Raw genomic sequence first — 11,709 nt, forward strand, 5'->3', positions numbered from 1 at the left:
GTTGGCAAACATTTAGATTTACACGACAATGAACTGACAAAAAAAATCTTTGCGTTTTTTGTGTACAGCCGACAACGTTGTCAAAACGATCCCCATTCAAACTGATCAGCGAAACCAACTAAAAACGCTGTATTATTCATGCCAGGCCAGTAGTTGGCGATGTCACTATGTAAAGAAACTACGCGCCCACAGACTGAACACGTAATACGCATGCACGTAGCGTCACCGTTTTCACGAATTCACATTTTTGTAGTTCACATGGAGACGATAACGGTCTCGTTTTCAAACTTTCCATTCGTTCACTTACACTGAAACCCGTTTTCAAAAGTTTGTGTTTTCAGGCCCCCAAAACGTAGTTGCCGTGTAAATAAACGGGCAAAACACATCAAAAGTTTTCTGTTTAAACTGCCGTGTAAACGCCTCCCTTAGATTGCAAAAAAAAATTGGCTTAAAATAAATTTTAATAAATAATTTTTATCCTTGTAGTTTAATTATTTAGAAATTATTAAAATATAAATAATATGTCAAATAGAAAAAAATAGAACAAATAATAGAAGCAATACAATAGAAATAGAAACATTGGTTCTGCTTCTGCATATTGGTAATCATCGGACAATTAAAAATAAGAACAGGCTATTTGATTTCACTATCGGTTGTGACAAAAATTATAATTGTCATTTTTTCTTTCCTATGGGTTACCCTTCATGGTTCTAATGGGAAATGTTTGTTTTGCTGGTTATGAGCTGCACTTTATTAGATTAAGTCAAATCAAATCAAGTCATTTCAGCTTTTCCAAGGAAACACAATGTGCATCTGGTCAGTAAGAAGGATTGCCAAATGCTGGCCGCTCTGGAAAGAGTTTCCCCATCAGCTGTGCTGCCTCAGACTGTTGCCAGGGGTGACTGACAGGACTAGAATGAGGAATGGAGGAGGGGAGAGACGGATGAGGGGGAGGAAACCCGGCCAGCATTCGCGGGTCTTCCCCTGCTGGTCCGCTCCACCTACGCGAGCTGCTCAGAGCACACAACCTTCTAACAGACTGCTTTGCATTCCACACCAGCTGATGTAAGTGTGAATCATTCACCTCAACAAAAGGGGATGATTTGGGGGGCACTGGAACGTGCATTTATCCACCTTGTACATGTCAGGACAAACTGTGAAACTGGAAATAATCGACTCAATATCATTTTTTTTGTTCACTAAATGAAAAAGATTTAGCTTTAAACACTCTGAAACAGCTTCCAAAACAAATGACAGGCCAATTTCAAGAAGTGCCATAAAAGGCAGGCCACAAACTGCAAAGCAGCGCGAGTCACACCTCATCTGAGAACGGCTGTTGTGCTCGCCTCCCTCAGCTTCTTTTTTTTTTTCTTGCATTTCAATGGAAAAAAAGCATCACTGACTATTTAAGTTGTGGCAGGACGAGTTTTTGGTAAAAGCAAAGGGGCCTCAGCGGTACGCAGGAAACCCTTTCAAAGCAACTGCCAAGCCGCAGGCACGTCTGAGCTTGCACAGCAGCCGTGCACGCCGTCCTCCTCCAGAAAAGCCTGTGCAAAGGCACACGCTTGAGGAGACACATGTTAGAAACGTACTTACACCCACTCGGAGAGAACACTACAGACAGCAGACATGCAGCAAGTGTTGCGCTACTCTCTTTCCTACACATATCAGTTGATCAGTTGAAGTCACGAGTGAAGCGATTGAACATTTAGACTGTATAACCATGCACAAGAGAGGGAATGAGAAATCATAGACTCAAGTGTTATCAAAAATAATGAGAGGACCTTTATATCACTTATGCAGATAATGAATTCATTTATACAGCCTAAACTACAATTGCACACTTCACAATGAAAACAACCACTAGAAAACTATTATCTAAACAATTAATACTAATTATTGAGTTATTGGTCTTTTTATTTAAAGGAATAAAAAAAAAAGGATTACAAGGGATTTAAGGAAATAATGAAAAAGAAATAAAAATGGTAAAAACTCCAGGTCTACTGTAGTTATGAAGATCAATTTCAATTAAATTTATTTATTTATTTTAAATATACACACATTCTCTCTTGTTCGTATGTCTAATTATGTAAAAAAAAACATGCAAAAAGTGTCTTGTCTCATCAAATTCAGATATTACTTACATGAATCATGTAAATATAAGCGTATTTTCAATTCAAAACTGAGTAGTCTGCATCAGTCGCTGAACCTTTCTACCGCAAAACAGTCGTCAAATATTAAATGTTTAGCTACTTGTATCTAACCATGCACTCTTTCACTGCTTAAACTAAGTGTTGCGTTGGAATTCTCACTCGTCTTCTGTGAACAGTAAGGCCTGCCTTCATTGATTTGATTGGCCATCTCAATCATTCTGACACTGACGAGCGCTGTTAGACCGCTGAGTGTGTACGTTGTATAAGTGAGATGTAATTTGGTTCCTAAATATTTTATTTCCTCATCATTTTTTGTCTGCAGTCTTGATACTCTTGGGAATCTGCACCACTCAGCTTCAAACTATTCAAGCTGAAGATGGTGGTGTTTTACTGACCACTGAATGGAAATATGGGAATACAAGCTCTTTGGAGCAGCAATTTCCAGGTTTTGTTCACCCACCTTTTAGAGATTAATACGTACTACCACTCACCAGGTGAAAGTGAGGAAATCTGTGGTGAAATGAATATTGACCCACATTCCATTTACAAAGCTAGACCTTCATCTGTCCCTGTTGCATAAATGCAGCTAGATTATGATTGGGGTTTAGGAAAGACAAGCTACTCCTGAATCCAGTTTATCACTACTTGGCTCATGAGTTATAAAAGCAGGAGATTGCTGGGAAGAAAGTAAACCAACCCTGTCATTTTCTAGCCAAACCCATAAGGCTATAGATTCCTCAGAGAACGAGTTACCATTATCAGGTAAACTAAGCCAAGAGCTCCAGAGAGAATGTGGGACTAAATTAGGACTTTTAATTTCTTTAGGGACATCCACAAATTTAGTATAGGATTTCAAATGAGTCAGAGATACAAAACCACAAACTAAAATATAATCATGTTGCACTGAGATGGATATATGTTTTGGTCACGACAGCAGAAACAAGAGTGGAAAAACAAGAATGTCTGACTTAGTAAGCAATTTGGCAAACATGTTTAAATGCAGGGGAGCATAAAAAGACCTTCAAAACCCTTACTCTTCAACTGTTGTGAGTCATATAGCCCAGTCGGCTAAAACTGGATATATGTGACAAAATACTTCCAGTCTATTAAAAAAAAAAAGATGTCTGTCTAACTGGAAGAGTTGAAATCTCTTATGATGATGAAATAAGATGAACTTAATGACGTAATCAGTCCACAGTTATTGGAAACCTAGAAGACGGTTGAAATATGTAGATAAAATCTGTATTATTAAGGCAGCGTGAGTCATTTAGATATTCAGCAAAGATAATGGTAAAAGAAACAATTCAGGGGAAAAATCCAGAGAATGCAACAGTTACTTAACCAGTTCAGATAAATATGTCAAAAAAAATCATAAGAAGCACAAAAAGTAATTGCTGAATAAAACATATTAAAACCAAGCTATGGTGGTTTGCAAGTCTGTTTTTGATGGTTTTGAATGGGTTTGGGGGACTTTTCGGTTGGTCAGATTATGAGACCACCTAAACCCAGTTAAGATCAGTATGGTAGCCTATTCTTTGAAGTATGTTGAGTGTAACCATATATTTGTATTTTTAAACCATAAAAAAACCCTTCCAAAAACCACCGTATCTTTTTCTTCTTTTAAGTGTATTTACGTTTCCAAGCACATAACAGTAACACATAACTTAACATGACTCCACAGTCTAGTTCAGTGAAAGAGAATAACAAAACAACCAGATGAAGCCAACAACTTCGAAACGAAGAGTAAAACCACCAAAATGCAGTTAACTGGTACAAATAGACTGATCTGTGCATGACATGAATTGACTGAGAATTTCACACAGCTGTTTATCTATAGCTCACTAAAATACCTAAACAGAATTAATTATTTTCAAGACGTTCTGATCAGTTACGGACGGAAGGCATGCTAGAAAATACAGTGACCTTTTTCTGCACTACTGTTCACCGCAATAGACTAGGCTACTAATGAATTTACACGACTACAGTCCGAAACACACAGCAGTGTCCGATTCCCAACCAAATTACTCATATGAGTCGGTTCTTTTAAAGAATCATAAAGATACAGCGCAAGCAATGTAGAATGATTCTTGAACGAATGGAAATTATGAGCCGGTCATCTTTGTGAATCAAAAACACTTATGAATCGATTACTGAATTTATCTGACTCATTTACTTAACCGCAAGTTTATTAATTTCGTCATCATTCACGACTCGAAAACAACTTTTATTGTCTTTTATGTTGTAGCCTACTTATGGCTGATACTGTTGTTCATATGACAATTAGGCTATTTGAGATACTAGGCTACACATGATGAGTTTATTTTATAAAACAATAATTGAAATATGATACCAAATTTTGTTTGTTTAGTATTTGTATTTATTATAGAGCCAATTATTGGACTGCATTTGTGTGGCCTCAAAAAAAGTCTGTAAATTAGGCTGTACCTTTTGCAAGAAAATTGTATTCGGTTTATTTTTGTACACGCACGCACACACACACACACACACACACACACATATTATTGTTATGCTAATGCTTGTTGAAACCTGAAATTAACTCATCACTTGCTAACCGTTGAGTGCAGTCGATTTTTAAAAATGTATTTCTTCGTCAGAGTATGGCATTCTTAAATGCAACTGTTAAGGAACCGAACAAGTTAATACGAATTGAAAGAATCATTAAATTCCTTACAATTCCCATCGTTATCAAGACAAGATTCTGGGCATCGATACAATCGATCGAAGTCGCATATGAACACTCCGTATGGACAGTCAGAGGTTTTGAGTCGCTGCCGTTAGAAATAATGCATAAAACCGTCTCTGGTTACTTACGTAACCTATGTTCTCTGAATAGGGAACGAGACGCTGCGGAAAGCGCAGTGGGATATCCTCTGGATGTGCCGATTGTCTGAAGCCCTATAGAATCACGCCAATCCATTGGCTGATGGCGCTCGCGCAAAGCTGGCTCCGCCCCGACGCTCTTACGTCGTAGCATGATGTACGCGCGCGCGCCATCTTCTCCTCAGATTTCTCTGCCGAAAAGAAAAACTGTCGGCAGCGCGAGGAGCTTGGCAGCGAACGCAGCGTCTCGTTCCCTATTCAGAGAACATAGGTTACGTAAGTAACCAGAGACGTTCTCTTTCATAGGTTCACTCAACGCTGCGGAAAGCGCAGTGGGAACGAAATACCAAACTCGCCAAGCTAAGCGCTGCCATAACCGGTACCAGACCAAATAAGAACAACCATGATAGGTTCAAGCAGATAGAACCTGGGAACCTGGAGTCATGTCAAGATCCAAATTATAGAACCTCACAAAGGTGTGCGGAGAGGACCAACCTGCCGCCACACAAATGTCTTCCAAGAGGGCCCCTCTAAAGAGAGCTTGAGAGGAAGCCACACTTCTGGTGGAATGCGCTCTGATGCTAAGAGGTGAAGGCAAACCACGCACCTCATAAGCCAGCGAAATAGCGTCCGTTACCCAGTGGGAAATCCTCTGCTTTGATGCTGCAAGCCCGCGGCGGCCAGCACCAAAACATACCAAGAGCTGGTTTGATTTCCTCCAACCGCTTGAGCGATCTACATACAACTTCAAAGAACGGACCGGGCAGAGCAAGTTAAGTTTCCTTTCTTCCTCAGAGGCAAAAGGAGGAGGGTGGAAAGCATTAAGGTTAACAACCTGAGAGCGGAACGCCGTGGAAAGAACCTTGGGTACATACCCCGACCTCGGCCTCAAGGTAACCCTAACCAGGCCAGGAGCGAAGTCCAAGCATGACTCACTAATAGAGAGAGCCTGCAAATCCCCTATCCGCTTCAGTGAAGATAAAGCTAACAAAAGAGCAACCTTAAGAGTCAGAATCCGCTCAGGAGCTGACTCCAAGGGCTCGAAGGGAGCCTCTGTCAAACCCTCCAGGACGACTGACAGGTCCCACGAGGGAACACTAGGGGGGCGAGCCGGTTTCAGGCGCCTAACCCCACGCATGAAGGCCGAAACTAACCTCAGTTTCCCCAAGGGAATCTCATCCGATTCTCTATGAGCAGCAATAGCTGCGACATACACTCTGAGAGTGGTAGCGGCCGCTCCGGAAGCAAACTTTTCCCTGCAGGAATTCCAGCACTGAGCCTACTGGGCAGCTAACTGGGTTCCTATCATGTGCTAAGCACCACGCCTCGAACACCCTCCACTTGGAGGAATATAGCCTCCTCGTCGAAGGGGCTCTAGCATTCGCAATAGTCTCCTGAACGTCGGTTGGGAGATCAAAGCTTAAAGCTAACGGCCTCTGATAGGCCAAACGTACAGCTTCCAAATGTCGGGGCGAGGATGCCATATCCTGCCCTGAAGCTGGGAAAGCAGGTCCTCCCTGACCGGTATCTCCCAGGGGGAGGATTCCAACAGAGGGATCAGCTCCGAAAACCATGGCTGGGACGGCCAGAATGGGGCTACCAGAAGGAGGCGGACTCCGCTCTCCCTCACTCTGGACAGAACCGCCTGGATCAGCTTGATGGGCGGGAAGGCATAGAGTTTCTGCATCGGCCAAGGGTGGGCGAACGCATCTATCCCCAATGGAGCTGGAGGGCTCAGAGAGAACCAAAGCGGGCATTGGGACGACTCCTGAGATGCAAAGAGGTCCACTTCCGCTTTTCCGAACACCTCCCAGATCAGGGCCACCGACTGGCGGTTCAACATCCATTCCCCAGACCTGAGCTTCTGCCTCGACAGAAAATCTGCTGCGAGGTTCAGAATCCCTGGGACATGAACTGCTCTCAGAGAGAGGAACTTGTCCTGGGACCACAGGAGAAGGTGACGCGCATGCCTGTCTAGGGTACGCGATCGTGAACCCCCCTGTCTGTTTACATGGGACACTACTGCCATATTGTCCGTTCTGACAATGACATGGTGTCCTTCGAGGAAAGGGAGAAAGTGGCAAAGAGCCAGGAAGACAGCCCTCAGCTCCAAGCTGTTTATGTGCCACGAGAGGGTCTCGCCAGTCCAAACCCCACACGCTGGCCTGCCCTCGAAAACCGCTCCCCAGCCGGTCAGAGAGGCATCCGTCGTAACCATCTGGCGACGGAATACCGCACCCATACCGACTCCTTTCTGAAGGAAGAGGGGGTCCCGCCAGATTGACAGGGCGCGAAAGCAACTGCGCGACACCTTCAATAGGCGAAAGGCTGGCCCCGTGGGCCGAGCCCCTGAGAGCTTCATCCACCACAGAAAAGGTCTCATGTGGAGCAGCCCCAGAGGTAGCACAGGGGAGGCCGCGGCCATAAGGCCCAGAAGTCTGCGGCAGGTGCTCACGGAAACATGCTGGCCTAGTGCGAAACGGGACAGACATGTCACCAGACTGGAAATCCGTGCAGGAGCCAAACGGGCCTGCATAAGAACGGAGTCCATGCATACCCCCAAGAAAACCGTGTTCTGAGCTGGAGTAAGAACGCTCTTCTCCGTATTCAGCCTCAAACCGAGAGACTGAATATGACGGAGGACAATGTCCCTGTGGTGAGTCACCAACTCTCTGGAGTGGGCTAAAAGGAGCCAATCGTCCAGGTAGTTGAGTATATGGATGCCCTGGAGCCGCAGCGGGGCCAGAGCAGCATCCATACACTTTGTGAACGTCCTTGGCGCTAGAGCGAGGCCAAAGGGGAGGACCCTGTACTGGTACGCTTTCCCTCCAAAGGCGAACCTGAGGAACTTCCTGTGTCGCCGTACGACCTGGATGTGGAAATAAGCATCCTTGAGGTCTACCGTCACGAACCAGTCCCCCCGCCGGATATGAGATATGATGGCCTTCAGCGTCAACATTTTGAATTTTCCTTTGTAAAGAGAGAAATTCAACCGGCGAAGATCTAGTATCGGCCGCAGGCCGCCCCCCTTCTTCGGGACCAGGAAGTAACGGCTGTAGAAGCCCTGTTCGACTTCCCCCGAAGGAATCTCTTCTATCGCCCCCTTCAGCAGAAGGGATGAAATCTCCTGCTGTAGTACAGAAGCCTGAGCGGCGCTGTCGACTACAGTAGGAAAGACCCCGTTGAAGCAGGGGGGGTTGCGACAAAACTGAAGCGTGTAGCCGAGCCGAACTGTGCGAAGGATCCAAGGCGATACCCCTGGTAAACGCTCCCATTCTTGAACGAAATGTGATAGAGGCAGAGGAGTGTTGCAGTGCAAGGGACATACCTGAGGTAGGGTGTCGCGCTGGTTTCCATGGGGAGGCGCGGTTGACCGTGGAGGAGAGCGCTTGGCGTCCTGACACGTATTGGGGGGTACCACCACCTGGATAGAAGTAACTGGGTCCGCCTGCTCCAGAGGAAAAAGAACTGTGCCTCTGAGGAAGCGATTGGCGGGTGTAACGTGCACCGGGAGCGAGGGGAGAAAGCAAGATGCGTCTCCTTCCTCCTGCGCCGGACTGGGTGAAGAGAGTGAAACAGGACCTGCACTTCGAAACACGCTGGGTGGCGAAGGTGACAGGGTTGGATGAGGAGAGCCGGCTGGAGGAGGGCAGAAACGCTTGCGCGGTCTGTCCCAACCTCGTAGATCTGATGAGGCTCTCCTCTTCCTGCCCTGCGGGTCAGGAACGGCTCGAGGAGGCTGGAGCGGCCGATTTGTTGGACCGCTTCAGCTGAAGGCGCTTGTGAGGGCGCTGGCGAGGAAATGGACGACCTCGGGCTCCCCAGACAGTAGTTGGTGGGTGGCGAGCCGGGTCACTCCTGCTAGTAGGGAACTCAGCCCTATGAGCAGAGCGTTCTCGGGTTTGAGAAGGGGGAGGGTTGGAGTCACTGGGCCCTCTGACCCTCCTGGGCATAAACTGCCTGAACGCGGCCGACTGAGACTTAGCGGCGCGGAACTTGTCAACCACCGTGTTGACCGCCTCCCCGAAAAGACCTGAGTGGGAGATAGGGGCATCCAGGAGGAAACTCTTATCCTTGTCTCGGATCTCCGTGAGATTCAACCAGAGGTGGCGCTCTGCAGCAACCGAGCCCGCCATAGAGCGACCTACAGCCCGAGCAGTGTGCTTGGTGGCTCTTAGGGCCAGATCTGTGGCTTTGCGAAGCTCTTTGACAGCTTCGGGCGTCAGTCCCTCTCCTTCATCCATGTCCTTCAAGACGTCCGCTTGGTAGGCTTGAAGGATGGCCATGGTATGCAGGGCCATGCCTGCCTGACCAGCCGCCATGTAAGACTTCCCAATAAGGGAGGAAGTAGTCCTACAAGCCTTGGAAGGAAGAAGGGGACGCGCCTTCCAAGACGGTGCAGACGACGGGGCGAGGTGGTTAGCCAGCGTGTCCTCGACCGCTGGAATAGCGGAATAACCCTGCTCCACAAAACCAACAAGGTTGGTGAAGTCAGCGGCTGCCGCATTAGTTAGGCGTGCGGAGAATGGCTGCTTCCAGGATCTGGAGATCTCGTGATGCAGATCGCTGAAAAAGGGCAGCTTTCTTCGTTCTGGCCTAGAATTAGGGCCACGTAGGAACCTCTCGTCGAGTTTGGACGATTGAGACTCGCGGGGCTCATCAGGCCAGTCAATAGAGAGCTTCTCTGTAGCGCGCGACAGCACCTCAATAAGCTCAGTGTAGGCCGGAGTAGGCCGCGCGTCCTGGCCGCTAGGCGGGATAACGTCATCAGCCAGAGCAGGCCCGAAATCCTCGGAGTCGGAGGCTGCAGTGTAAATAACGTCATCCAGACCGAAAGAAACCGATTCGCGGGCTCCCGGGCTGGGACATAAATAATCATGCGCGAATTCAACCGCGCCGCGTGCGTGCTCGGGAGAGGGAGGGAGAGAAAGGGCGAGGCCCGTCTGCTCATACTCAATATCCTCGAGCTCAACATCCGAACCCCAGGCCGCGGATCCACGAGAGGCCTCAGCAGTCTCGGGAGCGCGACGGGGGGAAACGAATGTCTCCTTCTCAAAAACCGCGAGTCTAGAGCGGAGGGTTTTGAGAAGGAGATTGTCACAAAATTTACATTTCGACAATCCTAATACAGCCTCACGCGCATGCGAAAAACCCATACATTTAACACACTTACTGTGAGGGTCGTCGTTCGAGATGAAACGAACGCATGGCGGAGAGCAGCGTCGATAATCCATGACACTTCACTGTAAGGAGAACAGAGTTCCACTTATACCAGTCGCTGAAGTGTCGAGACGAAAGCTGAAGTTGAATTGAAGAATTCGGGCTCAGAAAAACCGCACGAAGGGCGAGATGTGACCGCTTCGTGAAGGCAGAGAAATCTGAGGAGAAGATGGCGCGCGCGCGTACATCATGCTACGACGTAAGAGCGTCGGGGCGGAGCCAGCTTTGCGCGAGCGCCATCAGCCAATGGATTGGCGTGATTCTATAGGGCTTCAGACAATCGGCACATCCAGAGGATATCCCACTGCGCTTTCCGCAGCGTTGAGTGAACCTATGAAAGAGAACTACATGCAGCACAGTATAAAATCCCTGCTACTGTTTTAAAGGTAGTCAACTCTCTAAAACTCGCTCGTCTCACCATAACAATAAATACACGTTTGCGTTACCTTAATGTCTTGAGGTCTGCAGCAGCCGGTTAGTGATTCTGTCTTGTTTTTAAAACAGACGCCAAGAGCAAAATCACTCAGATGCACTCCAAAACTGCTTCAGAGCTTACAAAATTAATAAATAAGTGGCGAAGGAGGCAGAACTAGCTTCGTCTGTGAGAAAGCGTTTAGCTGTGTTTGTCCGGCTGAGAACTGACAGTAAAGTGAACACGCCTAACTGTGAGTGACACTCCCATAAAGTCACAGCACCGCCCGCACTCATGTGTCTGAGCTGAGCGATGCACTTTGATCAGATGTGTTTGTGTGTGTGTGTGGAGCTCTGTGCTTCCCATCGACGATAGATAGATAGATAGATAGATAGATAGATAGATAGATAGATAGATAGATAGATAGATAGATAGATAGATAGATAGATAGATAGATAGATAGATAGATAGATAGATAGATAGATAGATAGATAGATAGATAGATAGATAAATAGATTGATAGACAGACAGACAGACAGACAGATAGATAGATAGATAGATAGATAGATAGATAGATAGATAGATAGATAGATAGATAGATAGATAGATAGATAGATAGATAGATAGATGGACGGACAGAGATAGATAGATAGATAGATAGATAGATAGATAGATAGATAGATAGATAGATAGATAGATAGATAGATAGATAGATCTATAGATAGATAGATTGATATATAGGCCTGTGCATGAATGATTAATCAACAGAAACTTGTTACATTATGATTTTTGGTTACACATGGACAATCAACAGGGTGGTGTGATATTTAAACTATTAAAAGTGTCATCGTTAAATGCCATTATTTTCGGTGTTAGGTTTGGCATCTGAGTGATTGTATTTATATCAGTACTTAGTGCAACTGCTTTAACAGTTGGCATTCAATTAAGCTATAATATATTTGATTGCCAAATGCTTGATTAACTGATACAGGAATTTATGGTACCAGATTGTAAAAGCTCCAATCAAATCCTTACTTTTTGAAAGGGATTAAGAATCATTTCATTTATCAGGGAGACATGAAA

At 46.0% G+C, this 11,709-nt stretch overlaps 1 protein-coding gene across 1 annotated transcript in view; it reads right to left on the bottom strand.

Annotated features, from left to right (window-relative positions):
* Positions 1–10,865, bottom strand: part of dgkaa (diacylglycerol kinase, alpha a) — a 36,359-nt gene extending 25,494 nt beyond the window's left edge. The window contains exon 1 of the mRNA XM_056240197.1: positions 10,661–10,865. The gene's annotated coding sequence lies outside the window, so the exon portion shown is untranslated. The remainder of the gene's footprint in view (positions 1–10,660) is intronic.
* Positions 10,866–11,709: the final 844 nt, after the last annotated feature.

Source organism: Rhinichthys klamathensis, unplaced genomic scaffold, assembly GCF_029890125.1.
Source record: "Rhinichthys klamathensis goyatoka isolate OS25496 unplaced genomic scaffold, OSU_Roscu_1.1 h1tg000020l_1, whole genome shotgun sequence".
NCBI classification, from domain to species: domain Eukaryota; kingdom Metazoa; phylum Chordata; class Actinopteri; order Cypriniformes; family Leuciscidae; genus Rhinichthys; species Rhinichthys klamathensis.